At 42.1% G+C, this 17,021-nt stretch overlaps 1 protein-coding gene across 7 annotated transcripts in view; it reads right to left on the bottom strand.

The window, feature by feature from the left end:
- Nucleotides 1–16,934, bottom strand: part of SMCO4 (single-pass membrane protein with coiled-coil domains 4) — a 29,650-nt gene extending 12,716 nt beyond the window's left edge. Inside the window, exons 1-2 of one of the 7 annotated variants that reach the window (XR_005930883.1) lie at nt 16,801–16,910; nt 12,093–12,210 (exon numbers count right to left, since the gene is read on the bottom strand). The gene's annotated coding sequence lies outside the window, so the exon portion shown is untranslated. The other 6 variants (XR_003927515.2, XM_030042390.2, XM_041118479.1 and 3 more) reach the window with 6 other exon arrangements.
- Nucleotides 16,935–17,021: the final 87 nt, after the last annotated feature.

Genomic DNA, 17,021 nt, shown 5'->3' with positions numbered 1-17,021 from the left:
GGCATGGATGCCAGGAGTCCTGTTGTCCACACGCATTTCCTTTCCCCTTTTGTTCTGTGATAATGACTCTACCTGTTCTGCGTTTGCACATGTGTTATCACCATTTCTAACTTAGACGCCTTCACTGTTTGTATGCCAGTCATTTTCCAACGGAGTAACTGACATGAGAAGAGTGCAGCAGTGACACTGTGCCACCACAGACCTCCTCTCCACCAGCAACCGTGCTTGTGCTTTGCTACATTAAAAAGTAGGATCTCTGATCTCATGCAGGGCAATTCACTGCTCCCCAAAGCGCCAATTTTCCCACGCTACAATTTCCTGATATGCTCCCTGGCAAATTAAAGCAATTTGAGTATCTCATTAAAGAAAAAACATTGCAGATTTTGATTCATTTTTAATAGTCTCTCTGCCAGTAGAGCCTGCTGCTCTGATCTGGTTTACTCGACAATTTGTTAGCTGCTCTGCTCAGCCACCTCTCTGTGGAGGCCCTACAGTGTTTCAAGAATTTTAGAAAATGCTGAACAATGTACAGGATCCTCACCAGAGCCTTATCCAAAAAGGCAGCAAAAATTCTGAACAAGTCCATTTCCCAAACATGAACATTTCCTGCAGAATTAGTTTTTGTCAGCTGGGGGAAGGGGAAAAGGGAAACAAGGAAAAACTTGAGAAACATAAGTGCTAGAAAGGATTACAGTGCAATCTCCTGAAAAATGTATTAAAATTCAATACTGTATTAAAACTTATCAAAAAAATTAAGCCCTCCCCTGTCCAATCACATTCCCTCCAAAGCTCTCAGCTAACCTCTCTGTGCCAGAGACAAATCGCTGTTAGATAACCTTTTTTGAACAAGTCTATCACTTATTCTAGTTTATGTTCTGTTTCCTTTGGCAGCACAGCTATTTAAGTCACCCTTCTAATCCAGAGCCTCTGGTAATTTTTCTTTTCTGTTCCACTGCAATTCTTCAAAGCATCATAAAGGCAAATTTAATAAGCACCTCAATTTGTACTGCTTTCTATTTATAATACTGCAAGCACCTGCTACTGCTGAGATCTAGGCAGGTATCTTTCTTACTTTGTATAGATTAATTCAGTTTAATCTTAATAGTTTCATATTTTAGAGCAATTTCAAGAAACATTGCTCCAAGCTGTTGAGTGGGTTGGTTGGGTTTTTTTTTGACTTTGTGGTTTGGGTTTTTTTTGTCTTTAGGGTTGGGTTTTTTGTTGGTTTTATGGTGCAGTTGCTTCTCCTCCCATCCCCCATTTTTATTAAAATGCTGCTGACCAGCTCTTAAAAATACAACTCATTTTTCTTCATTTTTCACATCAGCCACATTTGATAGTATGTCTTCTGGCGTAGTCAGTAGATCCCTCTTGTCAACGCAACAGCAGGCACTCAACAATCGAATCACTTCAAGTTGTACCCTGAACCTGTAACAGTGGAAGTCAAGTCAGCTCTGGGGCCCATGGACAGTTTGGCAACTGTGGGTGTGCAGGGAATGGATGTTTAAAGGCACCTGCCAATGATCCAATAGACACAGGGTTTGGATCACGTATTATTTGACCTTCTCTCAAAATGGGGATATATTAGTTTTTAATCTTATCAAAGTGCCTGTGAAAACCAAGTGAGACCTAAGGCTGCACAGTACAGAAGTTCAGTCCTACGTCTGACCTGTCTCAGAGGGGCTGAGGAATCATGTCCTTAGGCATCTCTTCAGAGTCTGTCTTCCACCGCTTATGGACAGAATATTAATGGCTGCACCCTGGGCTGTGGACATCCTGGTATCTACAACATCAACACCAACTACTCTTGCTGTTATTTCATTTAACAAGACCACAGATAGGGAGTTTAATGCAGTGGGGGGAAAGGGAAAAAAAAAAAATAAAAAAAAAATTGCGATGCAGGGCAAGTAGGTGAGTGAGATAATGAAGCCCAGACAGAAAAAGCAGGAAAGCCCCCTTAGTGCGCAAGAGAAGAAAAAACAAAAGGAAAGAGAAAACGGTGCATGGAAGAAAAACTGCATGGAAGTGAAATAAAGACTGAAAGAAGTGGATGGAAGAGTCAACCCATCAGAGAAGACAGACATCAATTATCTGTCTCACCTCTGCACTGTTTTTATTTACTCTTAGCGTCTGACAAGCAAGGTTCGTACTTCTCATCCATCTCCTACCTATGTATTTAGGTGTGATATAGCACACTCCTCCACAACCAGCCAGATCTCGCAGAAGACTTCACAGGACATTCTGAGGACAATTTCATTTCAAGAGTGACTCTCGATGCCTCAAACTCATACTCCAGAGGGATGCTGTGCTATTTGCCTCTCTGCAGTATTTAATATGGGCTTTAAAGGCACAGGATTTGAAGTGCTCCCTTTAAAAACATGCATCTTTCTCAACAAAAGAAAGTCTTGTTGCTGTTTTTATTCACGCCAATCTTGCCAAGATTGCTGTTAACTTCATGAGAAAAGCATGCTCATAAATGCATACAACAAAGTCGTCAAAACTGTTTTTAACTGCATTTGTTGAAAAATTAAGCAAATGAAAAGGCTCAGAGACACAGGAAAACATCATTGTCTATCAATAACAAAAGCTCAATACAACCATTTTCTTGGGAATCCATAGATTTTTAACTTTCTATTAACATGACAGAGATGACAATACAGATTTCCTCAAAAAATAAACAAGACACAGGGACCTTGCATGTAATTTAAAAAGAGGAGATGCCATATATCTTTTCAGCCTCTGGCTGCAGCTTCCAAATTACTGTCCCAAAACATCTGTAACCTTCATGCGTTCTTATCCTCTTCCACAATTACATCTTATCACGTGGGGAGGTTTTGAATTTTTGCAACAGCTATATTGAGCAAATCAGCTATAAACAGACATGCTATAGATACTCCAAGCCGATAGCTAATCATGATTTTTAGTCTTTCAAGCAAATAGGACAACTTAAAATGGCAAACATTGCTCTATCTACCCATCCATAAATCAGGAGTGACAATAGCAGATTATTACTCATTCACTCAGAGCATTTGTTTGGCCCTGAGAGAACTGGCTTTATTCCAAGAGCTGGCAAACATTGGTTAATATACATGTAAATGTTTTATTTCTCTCAGAGTAGGCAATTTCACAAAATGAAATACCAAATTAAAGACGACCCTAGTTTTTCTGCCGATGCCTGTCTCAGATGCAGTGCTGCTGAAAGCCTTTGCAAGCTTTTTCATACCAAGTCAACAGGGAAAGAGCCATCTTTTCTTTTGAGAGCGAGACAATGTCACTGTGGAAACACGAAAGCTTTCATATAAATATCAATCATTGAAGTTGTCCTGGAGTTAAGTGGATGGAGACTGGCTTATATAAGGTTGCAGTACTGACTTGGTAATAGTGAGACATACTGAAATGGTTTTGCAAACACTGCTCCAAACAGGCTGTTCCTCAATACAAGAGCTGCGGTGCCAGAAGTAGAATCAGTGACCCCAATATTTAATCTGAGGGTAATATAAAACAGCACTTCACTCCTAAGAGTGAAGAAGGAGCATTTTGTCCTTTGAATATCTGGTGCAAGTGTAAAGGAAAAGGAAAATGTCTTTTTCCTCAAAAACTGGCACTAATTTGAACTGGGAAGAAGAAGGGAGACTAAGAAAAGGGATGGAGGTTCAACACAGAGAGGCAAACAAACCAAATATCTGGACAGAAAACCAGGCAGTGGTTTAACAGAACCTCTTACTAACCAGTCCAGAACCTAAATAAATCTAAATTTAGATTTAGATCTATATCTATTTTTTAATCTAAATAAAGTCAAGCATAATGCATCCATACTCTTGAGCATGGACCCTCCAAAAACCTAGAGAATCAACAAGCACATTCTGTGCATTTGGAGGAGGACTCTGAGAACCATCTTTTTCCTACAAAGGACCAGAGATATCAGAAGATACCTAGATCTACTTACTCCTGTGATACAGGCCATCAACCATTGCTTACCCCTCTGTCCAACAGAGAAGTGAGATTTTTTTTCATGAATTAACCAAGCCTTGAAACTAGAACTACAACCACAAAGAAGATTTTTGAGAAGGGGAAGGGAGAAGCATACCCTTTTATCTACTGTACTGTACCATACGTCTCATCTCACTTTACTTGAGGGCACACTAAAGGTTCACTCAACTGGAGATGCTAGCAACAGATCAGAATTGTTCATAAACCTCTAGATGGAAATGATACAATATTAATATATTTCAGAATAGAAAGTTTAGAATAAAATAAAATAAGGTAGAAAGCATTGGCTAAGATCACAGTACCTTGATGGAACCCAAGAGCAAAAGGTGTACAGCACTTAAAAAAACAACCATCAGGACAGCTGCAGTCAAAATTCACCTCCTTCAAGTGAAAGGAAAGATGGAAGATGAACAAACGTCGATGGGAAGCAACAACTACCAACAGAAGACACCTTCAAAAGATACAGGACTATGTACATGTGGCAAGAGCTGATGAGAAGTTCGGTTCCCATCTGGGAACCTGTCTCAGTTGCTACTACAGTGCTCCACAGGTTTCAGCCAGGTCTCTGCATGGACATGAACATCCATGGATATGAAATGGACAGCAGCAGATATGTATGTTATGGAGATAAATACAAAGACCGCTGGCATTAGAATTGCTCTTCCTCACATTCCCCATTTTAACAGGAAAACAATTTAGACTTTACAAGCTATTACATTAACCAAAGTTACTTTTGAAATCTTTTTGATATTTACTTCCCAAAATTATATGGATTTTTTTTTTTTTAACCTGCAGAAAATTACAGAGATGATTACCGCTGGAGCAAGCACACTGTCTAGTACTTGACAATACTTTGCTTTGAACCTTGAACCTAATGCTGCACTTTTCAGTGCTGCTTTCACACAAAGCATACTCTCCCTCCTCTTGTATGCTACTGCTTACATGACACGTTTAGATCTCACAAGGAAATATGCTGAATGGAAGGGCGACACAACAGAACAAGACAGTGCCAGGTTCAGCACTGAAAAGGATTTTAAAATTTATTACACGGTATCACTTCGTCGGTCAATGTTATACGTGGCTGAAATGAATACACATGCCTGGCAGAACTGCAAGAGAAGGCGCCTCTATAAAAGGCGACAGCAGTATTACCAGCTAAGCCACCAGTTAGACATCACTGATTACCACACTGGACAGAGATTTTAACTCATCTAGAGAGCAGACAGCTAATCGGATTTCTTAATGGGCTTCTCTCAGTTTCACTGGGGCTGATGCATACTGCATATAGGATTTGAAAAGAGATTTTTCCTGAAATAGCACATACCGCTACTACAGCATTCTATTATCATCTTGGCTCATGCTTATATAAAGTACCAGATGGAAAGCCAGAAGTTACATGAACAGTCACTAAGAGGTTAATCATTAAATTCAAGCTATGCCAGGGCAGTAGCAAAGCTGACCTCTTGCATAAATTGAGCTTGGATAAAAGTAGCATTGATTTTCCTAAAGAGGTTTCATTACCTAACTCTGGATTTGTGATTTCTTTTGAGAGTATGAAGTTAAGAGTTAATCTAAATTTACTGTTTCTTTTCTACCCAAACAGAAACCAACCCATTTAAAATGCAGACAATATGATAGACCTCCCTCCCTTTCATTGTTCTCTCCCCTCTGAGAGAAACTGAACTTCACAGGACTTCAAACCTCAGGGGGAAAAAAACCAACAAAAAACCCAACAAAACCTAAACCTTAAAAAAAAAAAAAAAACCAAACCAAAAAACAACAGTTCATCTTTATTCTACAAGCTTTTCTTCCAGCACTGAAAATCCAGTGCACATTTTCTCCCAACTACTTTTATCTCTGTATTGTTCTTAACGCTTTCTTAGAAAGGAGTTTCTTTAGCACGCAAGTGAAAAACTTTAATTTGATGAAGGGATGGGGACTGTTTGGAGCCTAGTCAGTGAAAAGATACAAGGTAAACATTTGGACACCTTACATGACCCCAAGTCTTTCTGCCCTATCTTCTGCCTTCCAACTCTGATCTTCCTGTTTTCATTTTTTAGAAAGATATCAGAATGAAACAGCTGACTATTACAAGCTGTACCATTAAACAGAAGAGTTACTTCTTTACCTCCCTCAAGTATGATAAGGATCATCCACAAAAGCAAAGTGATCCGAGTTTCCGATTTCCCACAGGTACTCTAAAATACTTACTGAACCATAGCAATTATGCCTGTGACAAATGGAGTGTCTTACAGACTCGGGGTTTCCTAACTTTCTGAAATTATTGTTTTGACTCGCTCACATCTCTGGGAACGTGAAACTTACTTAGATAAGGTCTAAGAAAAAGCAAGGAAGATTAGAGAGACTAAGTTACTCAGGGGAAAAAAAAAGAAAAATGAAAAAAAACAACCAAACAAGTACATATCTTTTACAAGAACAGGGATATAACTTCCTACTCTCCTATTTTGAAAGCCTTACTTCTTTCACGGTTAAGCAAAGTTTCCACAAAGAAGCCATCACTGATTGCATTCATTTGGAATTTTTATGTAAACAAGTGTTGGAATATGAAATGGAAAGCCAAAAAAGGATATTAAATCACAGGATATATACATCCCAGAACCTTGTATGTATCTCTTCAGAGAACAGGAACAACAAAAAAAAATTTGACATGAAAAAGAAATAAAAGTAGACAAGAATGTGGAACCTGAAAGGCTTTTTTCTTAAGGTCCCTAATGTATTAAGAATTTATTATGAGGTGATGTTAGAGCACCTGAATTTCAGAGAATTACTTCAGAGATGGCTCCTGTTGCAGCAGTTTCTGCTGGAATATTTTACTCTGGCTGTCAGCCAAATCTTTGCTATGCTGATGCCAAATAAATGATACCCAATTTCAACGACAGATGCTGTTGTGTTGACACATAATTGATACGTTTATATTCAGGGCTCCCTGGAATTCTGTAACAGCAACACTTTATTCGCAAGAAATACAACTGATGGCAGAATTCAAAGGGACTTGCACATAGCTGATGCCTGCCACACTGCTGGTATTGTGAGTCTGCAGGGAAGAGATCACTAACTATGCAGCAGGATGGTCAGAAACAGTGGAGACCACAAATCTTCCAAGGCAACGGAAAATACAGAGATGGCCCAGCAGTAAAAGTTAACTGGCTCAGCCAGAAACCATCTTGCTCAGAGAAACAGGAAGCCTGAAAGTTTTCAACACAAGTCGCATATCCCTTTCCTGCAGAGCCTGTAACTGCGTAGGAGATGGAAGTCATAGAAATGCCACAGCATTGAAGCAACAGGTATGTCCATAATCTCCTTCTCTCTTTGACTTCCTTGGTTTCCTAAGCAGGAAACGGATTAGCAACCTTAAAAAATATATTTAGCAAAGGTATGTTCCAAAGAAAACATTATATACCCCCTCCTTGCATGTTCACTCTCCTGTAGATAACTTGGAATAAACTCTCATAAATAGTATTTACTTTGGAAAGCAACTATATCCCTCCTGAAGCTTAACAAACCTTCAGCATCTACTGTAATTCTTACAGGGAAAAAAAAAAGCTGATGACATTACAATATATGCCTACAACCTAAATTTTGGTTTTAGTAACACTGCATCATATTATTTTCACACAATTAATAAAAACAGTCATAGAATTAAAATATTCAGAGAAAAATTCATACCTATTCATTTCACAAGAAAAGACAAAACCCAACAACAACTAATATTTGGTACAGAAGACAGCAGCAAATAAATGCCATATATAGCAAAGTTTTCAGTCATTTATCCAGATAGTATATGTTGTTCAGCAAACATGCAATGTGGAATATCCTGCCATGATGCCTCTTTTTAATTAAAATAAGGTTAAGCTTAAAAATACTTTTGAATTGCATTATATGGGGATTATCAAATACATTTGAAGCTTACAAATGAAGAGGGATCACTACTGGAAAGTCTCTTCAACCCCTGGAAACCACACTTTGCTGACTGTTTCTTAAACTTTATTTTAGAACACTGATCACAGCCCAGAAAGCTTCCTCAGTGTAATACGCTTCTGCTGCTTGTGGGGCCTTATCTGGCTCTCAAATACTATCTGTGCTCCTCTGCTAGTACCACAGAAAAGATTTCATCCTCCAGTCACCTCTTTCCTTACATTATATGAAAAAGGGACTGAAAATACTGATGTTAATTCTTCACACTCTGCACACTGCAGCTCTTTCCTTTAATTCTTCGTCTCCTGTGCTTCTAAGGGTTGCTAAGGCCAAAACTGTCAGAAGACCTCTCTTCACACTGAATTTCTCCTTCAGGAGTGCCCAGCACAGAGGATAAAGTTATACAGGAAAAAAACCTGCATTTATCATCAAAACTTGTACCTCTCAAAACCCCAAAATTGTCATTTAGTTCAGCAACATGGGATATGTAAAATATCTAGGTTTATATCCTTGCAAAAGCACAAAGTAGTTGAAAAAGGCAAGGAAGTGTATTAAGTAGAAAAGCTTCAGGAGCCAGTGGGTTCTTTTCACTGTTGCAAGAGGCATTGGAAAGCCAATCTGTGCCAAGAAAACACATTCACATATTAAAAAGTTAAGCACCAAGTGCACAGGTACCTTCTTCCAAAAACCCCCAAACCCCAAACCAAAGCAACCACCACCAACAACAAAACAAAACTTACAAAAACCCCAAAATAAACAAACAAAAAACCCACACACACCCCAAAAACCAACACCCACTCCCCAAAGTTTTTCAAAGTCACAACGGACAGCTGAGACTAACCTCCCACTGGCAGTTGGGCATCTCAGGAACATATACAGAGCATGAGGAAGGGAACATGAAAAAAACCAGCTAAGTTAGTTGTCAGCAGCTTTGATTTACCAGAACCAATCATGGGGTATGATGGGGTGGTACACCACAGACAGACCCAATCTTCCTCACTCCTGTTCAGAGAAGATCAGATGCAAACCAGCTCCAGTTCAAAAGCTGCAGTGATTGGTTAGACTGGTGCTGTGCCTAAGTTAAAAAAGGCCAGTCTCTCAGCACTGCATTTTAAATTGAGCACAGCACTGAAATAACAAAGCTAGAAGGCTTATAGAGAAGGTCCAACTCCTCTCTAATTATTTAAGAGTGTGGGCAGAGAAGCATAGGTCAGGCTGCAAGGCATTGTATAGCTACACCCTATCAGTATTAGGAGGGGCATAATTAGTCCAGGAGGAGATCAATGTTAAGACATACAGCCCAACCTGAATATTCCTGCTTGATATTGAATTTGCTCCAAAGATTTATTCCTACAGGTTTCTTTGGGTGCTTGGAACTCCCCTTGCTCCCCCCACCCCTTAAGCACATGCTAAGTTTAATAACTTTCATTTTTAAAAAAATCATCATGTTCAATAGTAATAACCCATCCTGTTATTAGCAAAGACAAAGATTTGAAAAGTCAAATTGAGTCTCACTCCTACGTCTACTATTGGCTTCTGCATTTTGTTCTGTTTGAACACAGAACAGAAAGGTCTCACTTTCTCCCACTCAGGAAGGCAGTGCTATAGCTGGAAGACATGGAAAAAAAACAATAAAATGATTTTATACAAATATTTCCATTTCTCTTCACCAAGTTATAATGTCATTTTTAAAAAAAGCAGAAGTGTGTTTGTTGGAGATTATTGTACAATGAGTTAACATGCTAAATAAATTATCAACAGAAAGAAGTAAGTCAGCTTCAACTTTTAGAAATGTAAAAGACTTAGAAATAGTTCAAGCAATCAGATTTCAGAGCAAATCTCACTTTTACAGACACTGTTTTCTATCCTGTTAAATATATCTCTTACCACTGTGGGAAAGACTTAAACAATGGAGGGAAACTGTCTAAGGCTTGCTCTGCAGACTGAAATAATCTCAATTCAGCAGCAAGAACCAGCATCAAGACTTCTGAGTAACGGTATCAAACCCAAACATTTAGGCAAGAAGTTGTCATGCACCCCTTTCCTCCATGCTGAAGTCTGTCACCACAAGTAACTCCAAGTCTCCAAGCCTTCAAACATTCTTCACAGATTATAATAGTGTAACTACAAGCCACTCCTTTAAACAGTTATCAATTCAGTAAACTTGAGTTTTTCTGATGCTATGCAGCATCCCTACCTAAACCCCTCAAGCCTATTAAGACAGATGTGTATCCTTCAGTTTCTGTCCTAAACTATGCTAGAGTTTAACTGTATGCTCCCTCATCCAAAGTAGGCTGCACCATGACGGTGGGTGTGGTGGGTTGATGGCAAGACCCAGCACAGTAAGTGTATTGCTTTCTAAGCAGACCTAAGTTTGCAAAACCAAACAACTACAGGTGAATTCCCTGAGCCTTTTTGTGGCATGGCTGCAGGCCCAGAGCCATATTTTATACTGGCACCAGTAAGGTCTAGTAAAAGGCTCTGAGATCTTGAATCTTACTTGTATGACAGCCATGTACCTAAGCTATGTTTGAGGGTGCACTTTTGTAACTAAAAGCTGCATGCTGCAGCTTCACCTGAACAATTCCTTATTTTTGTTATCCTTCTAGTTGGGTGTCAAAGTCAAGCATGAGATCTTTCATGACGCAACAACGCTATATAAAGTGTAAGATGCTATTGACATCCAACTCCAGTAAGCAGCCATGCTAGGACAAACATTTTAGAGGCAAAGCACTTCAGTGAGTTTTAATAAGAGATTTATACAGCACACCTCCTCTCCAGACCTGATACTAAGCACTACCACAGTCAGAGAACTCCTTTGCAAACACACAGACAAAGCCAAGTTGTCAAACAAAAACAAACTAACATTGGGTGAAAAAGCAGTGAGACCAATTTATAAACAGAAAGCAGTCTGAGAAGGAGACTGATATACACCCTGAGGTTTGGTACATCCAAATCACGATTATCCATACCTCCAGCATGATACAAGGCCCAAAATCAACATGGCCTGAACGCAAGGTTTTTATATTTAGCAATTAATAAGGCTCCTTGAGCCTTATTAAAGACCCTTATCAAAGAGCCCATCTGAAGGCAGGTAGTACTTAGAGCATTAAAGCCCCCCCCAGCCACCTGCTCCGATTTAATTTTTTTCCGAGTTTACAATTATGCAGCCACGGCTCTTCAACTACAACCGTAGTATATCTTTAGTCTTAATACATTTTTTTAGAGTTGCCTACGGGGGGGGGGGAAATCACAGCTACACAATTGCTTGTAAACGAAAGTACCAAGCCAATACACAACCCCAATCAAAATGGATTGGGTTTGTTACTGCCAGAGTCTAAGGGGTGCCCATATAAGTAAACATAAGGCCACATAATTCTGCACTCCCCCCAACCCACCAGCTCATTTCAGCCTAGAGAAGTCATTTGTGCCTGCAGCAGGGCAGGCCACATTTCTACTCTTCATGTGACAAAGACACAAACACATTGGTTTAGGCAGGAACAGCTTTTGCACTGATGCTGGTCTTTATTTTCCACTCTTTTTGTGAAATACAGAGACAATTTCTGAGCAAAGCCTTTGGGGAAAGAGCTTTACTCAAAATCACTAGTCCTCTGTCTAGCACAATAAGAGCAGAGAATGCAAATTAGTTTCAATAAAAGCAGCTGGCAATCAATAAGAAAGGGCTGGTCTCCAAGAGCAAAACTGGTTCCTCTAAGGATAAGAGTTAAAAAGGGAAAAATATAAGAAGATGAATAAAGGAAGAACAAATGTAAACAACATGGGGGGGTGCACAGAAGGAGAAAAATCTAACGATGCAATTAAAAAAAAAAATCAGACAAACTGACAAAGAACAGCTGGGGGTAAAAAGGAAAGAAAAATACAGATAACTATAGTGCAAAGAAAAGGATCATTAGAAAGTCTAATGGAAAACATGTGCAATCCAAACAAGATAAAATAAAAATCATGAAAGGGAGCAGATAAGAGGCTAGCTGGCACTAAGGCTTAAGGCACCAGTCACGAGTTCACATTCTAGCCTGGTTCGCAGGCGTTGGTAAGTCTGATAATGAGTTTCAGCATTCCTGCTACTGCACATCTGGCCATTTCACAAAACCTTGTACACTCATCTTCTCTGACCTTCTGCCATAACGCAGAAAGTCAATACCCACCTGAGTGGGCCAGAACCCACCCACTCTGCGTGCAGACTCCTTTTCTAAGTCCCTCTGCCTCAGGAAGTCCACAGGCACCTGCAAATGACTGAGAAAAGCCTAGCATTAATGTTACCACCTGTTTAAAGAAAAAAAAAAATTCCTCAAGATTGATGCTTTCACTGAGTCTCCCTATTATTGTGTCTAATTTTTATAAGCCAACTATAGAGAGAATACATTATAGTCACAGAAGCAGCCTTCCAATGCAGCTGTTACAGATAGTACTTGATATAAAGGGGGAAATACAAGTATTTTGGCACTGTTAGCAACCTCCACTCAAGAGAAACCTAAAAATCAAGTGTCTTACATACTGCAAGTCAGTGTCACAAATCACTTACCCTCTGTCTTCCATCTACAAACCCAGCTCCAGTTTCTGGTTTTATCAACATCCTCCACCAAATGCTTGGTTAACATGGAACTAAGATCCCTATCTTGCATATGTCTTTAATATTCCGTATTAGCAAACAGGAAGGCAAGCAGTTACTTTGCTCACAAACTTTGTAGCCCCAAAGAATCTCACCAGCAAACTACACAATGTAACTCCTTTGATCCCAAGAATGTAGCCCCCATCTTTAATAAAGTAGCTGCTTAATTAGTTTCTTAATCATACGAGATGGACAGTGGTGTTTTCTACACTCACATGAAACTGCAGGGGAAAGTCCTATCACTGCACACTATTTATTTATATTAAGTTTTCACCAGCATACTGGTGGACTAGACAGAGAAGTCTCTGCCAAGTTGCTAATATACTTAAAATTATGCTTATACTTTCAGAACTTTAATACAGAATAATTCGATTGGGGCATGCCCTACTCTGAGAAATTCTATGAGATTTCTAATGACAGAAGTGGTCAGAAACTTCTAGGCCCACTGACATCTAAAAGCACAGAGCTCCCATTTTGAGGTGAGAAAGAAGTGACTAACTTTGCAACTAAAAAGGGCATACAAGAAATCAAACGAAGCAGGATGGAGAAGACAAAAAAAAAACCCCAAACCCTGAAACTAAACTAGTGGTAGGGCAAAAGACAACAAAGAGAATATTATCACACATTCTCATCCCCCTCAAGATACAGGTGTGCCTAAAGGGCTCACAAATATCTGATCTCTGGCTGTTTGCCACATTGAACATACAAAGCCTACTTCCTCTATTGCCTACAGCAATTATTTTAGGGTTTGTCTTACCAAGTAAAAATCTCTCTCTCAAAGAAAAAAAAAAAGTGGGGGGAGGCAGCCTGCACTGTTGCCGAGTTTTACATAGACACCCTCATGGCCTGCCACTGCTGCTAAGACAATCACAGCATTTTAACAGCACATTTCCCTAAGGTAGCAAGCAGTTAAGACCTTTATATACTGAAAGAGATGCCCTTCCACATTAGCATGGCCTATTAGCCACAAACAGGATTAAGAGCTCAGCAAATCCTCACAGAGCCCACATCTGTCAACGTAACTCTTTCCCATAATGGGCAGAAAGGAAGGTAACTTCTCAGCTTTACAGAGCACTTACTGGAAAGCTGATACTGCAATAATTAAAAAAACCAAAACAAAACAAAAAGGGAGCAAGACAGAACAGCACAATGACAGAGACCCCTCAGGATCTCTTAGCTTGAGAAAAAAATGCCACCTGGTTACAGAACTTGTGGTCTTACAGACCAGCCCTGCCATTGCTCTGGTGGCCCTGTACAGCAATCGGCCTTAGGGGGTTCTCCAGAGAAGACAACAACCCAAGATCTCTTTGCGGGAAGTTTCTCCAAGCATGATAGGATTTCCATAATCAGTCAAAAACCAGAGACATCCAGATTGGCATGCAACAGAAGTTGCTACTGCACATGGACATCAATCCACCCATAGATGCTTCTTGCAGTGCATGATGGAGAAACTAGTATGGAGACAGAGATAATTTTATCCTGGAGCACCTGGACCAAAGTAGTTGAATCAAGAGATGCCACATCCATTTTCTAAGGGCTCAGATGGCTTTGGGAGTAGCCGGGGCACAGCTGTAATAGTAAAAGCAAAACCCAGCCCAATTCAGCAGAGACTTAATGCTCAGTTCTCTCAAACCCTGATACCACTGTAAAAGATCAATGTTTCTCTCTCTAGCACAGTCCCCATGACACCAGTGCTACCTGCTGAATCAGGGCAGGTCTCCTGTGACTCTTCATGGATAAATTCTTTCAGCTCCTCTACACCACTGCTTCTTGGTAGCGCACACACCATTGGGATAAGCCTTGTTGGGCCTCAAAGTAACAGGCAAGGGAGAAAGATGATGGAGGAGGAAAATTTGTAACAAAAACAAACAAGAAAACTGCATGACATTACACACGAAGTGCCATGGCCAAAAGATTTAGTGTATGGTCTATCTACTGTCCCATAAGCCAGCTCATATCACCTAATCAGCATGTGCATCTTATACATATGCAAAAGCATTTCACTGTCTATTTAATGCACAGAAAAACACAATTAGATTTAAAAAAAAAAACCCTGAGATTATTTTGCTAGCATACGGATATAGCAGCAGTCAGCGAGGGAACAGTCCACTCTTACTGTTACCGTACACACCTCCAAAAAAGCAGCAACAAACCACTGGTCAGCTAGGGAGCATGACTTAGGGTTGTCACCTCACACAGGGCAATTTCCACACAAGTCTGATGCTCTAGGGTAGCTTCAAAGCTCAGGTGGTGTTCCACAGACAGGAGGTGTGGGCATGTGGCCACTGCTAAATACGTCTCACACAAAGCAGTTGCATCAGTCTGTGAACACCAGTCACATTGCAAAAGGGTGTTATGTGTGCTAAGGACTCCCTAGAAGGAGGGCTTTCTGATGTCCACCCTGGCAGCATCTGAAGATGCCCGGCTCTGTAAATGGCTTGTCTTTATCTCTGTATGTCTGCCAGTGCCATCCATGCTCTTCTGTATCACCCTGCTTGTGGGGTCAACAGCTGTACCAAAACCCTCTCCAGGAGCAAAATAAAGACACCTGTGCAAATCCATGCTGGAAAAAGGCCTAAAGATACAGGTAATTTCTAGAGTTTTCCACATGATAAAGAGATATTTGACGGCTGCACTCAGAATTCCTGTTGGTAGATGTCCCTTTTACTTTTCCCACAAAGCATGAGGGAAAGCAGCAGCTAAGATTGCTGTGACAAGGAGCAGTTCATTTATCTGACAAAGATCAGTGAAATTTCTACCTACAAAGGTTAAGAACAGTCTAAAATCAGCTTTCTTCTTAACTTCAGCCTAGGAGGTCTGTGTGTTATAAATAGGCCACTAAAAGCCAGTTAAGAGAGAGAGGGAGAGCAAAAAGTTATTAAAAATGTACTAATGAGAAACTCATTTTACTTTTTTTTAACAGGCATCAGGGAATTCCTGCAAGAGTCCTGGTTCATTTAAAGGAGGAAATTTTTAACAAAGCTAAAAATAACTGCCAATCACATTTTCAAAATTGAGAGAAACATGGAAACCCTAGGAGGTCTCAGCCCAGCATGGTACCACACAGACCGATAAAAAAGCTTATACAAATTGTAGGCAGGATCGGGACCCCAGAACGGAAATCTCTGTGTCATGAGAACATTTATTTTCTCTACTGCTTTAAAAGAAGGTTTGAGCCATAACCGGTTTAGAAATATAACAGAATTTTTTTTTTTTTTTTAAGTAACCAACAATAAGGAGAACCAAAAAGCTACAAACCCAACTCACGTCAGCACATCTCAGGGACAAAACACACAGAAACGAAGGCACAGTGCTTAAAGAAGAGACAAAAGCCACATTTTTACATTCAGAACGGATTATCAGGATTTTTTCCCGGGTCACCTTTTCATGCTTTCCTGAGATTTTTGTCAATAGGCTGCTTAAACACTGGTCTCAGTCGTTTCTCAGCACAATCGTACTCGCGACCGGGGAACCGAAATTAAGGAGAAAAAAAAACCAAAAGGCGAAAACACAAAACCTGAAAGTCTTCTGCGAGTCTTTTTAAGAGTTATTTTCCTCACCCATCTCCCAGCAGAGCTTCTCGGGGGCTGCGATCCAAGCCCAACGGCGCGGCCCGGCGGCGCGCCTCCCGCTCCGCTAAACCGGCGGCACACCTGAGCTCCCCGCCCGGAGCGGCGGGACCGCCGCCGCCGCCGCCAGGGCCTCCCCCGCGGCGGGGTCTCTACCGGAGGCGGTTTCGTTTCAGGGCTGGGAGCCAGCCGCCAGCCGGGCCGCCCCGCCGACAGACGCCGGCAGGGCGCCCCGAGCCGCCCGCCGGCCGCGGCCGCCCCTTCGCCACACACGCTGAGGCGGCGGCTCTCCCCCGCCCGCCCGCCGCCGCGGCGCGCCACGCTCGCCTCCCGGCTCTCCGCCGCGGCACCCAGCCCGCAGAGCCGCTTTTAAAACTTTCCGGTCTTGACCGCGTCGCCCCGGCCGCCGGACCCCGGGCCGCTCCCGCTGCCCCGGGAAGGAGCGCTCGGAGCCAAAGTCCGCAGGAAGTTGGCCCGCCCGGGAGCCGAGTCCGCTGCCCCGCCGCTCCCCCGGGGGACACCGCGGGCTCGACCCGCGCCCCCTCAGCGCCGCCCGCCGCCCCCTTCCCACCGCCTCCGGCACGCCGCTGCCGCCCGCACCCACCGCCCCGGGGGCCTCCCCCGGGACAGCGGGCGGGAGCGGGCCAGCGCGCCCTTACTTGGAGTTGCGCTCACCCGAGGGACGGGGAAGGGACGGGCAGCGGCGGGAGAGGGGCAGAGCCCGAGCTGGCCGCCGGCAACTTCCCCGCTCCGCCACACGTGGGACCGAGGCGCGGGCTGGCTTCCCTCGCCGCTCGGCGCAGAGGACGTGGCAGCTCCCTCCCCGGCCGCGCCGCGCCGAGCCGAGCCGGAGGCTCCTCCCGGCCCCGCTCTGGCGGAATGCGGGGCGCCCTCTG

Source organism: Aquila chrysaetos, chromosome 19 (assembly GCF_900496995.4).
Source record: "Aquila chrysaetos chrysaetos chromosome 19, bAquChr1.4, whole genome shotgun sequence".
In the NCBI taxonomy this organism is placed as follows: domain Eukaryota; kingdom Metazoa; phylum Chordata; class Aves; order Accipitriformes; family Accipitridae; genus Aquila; species Aquila chrysaetos.
Note: the sequence above shows the minus strand (reverse complement) of the source record. Positions and strands in the feature narration are given on the sequence as shown.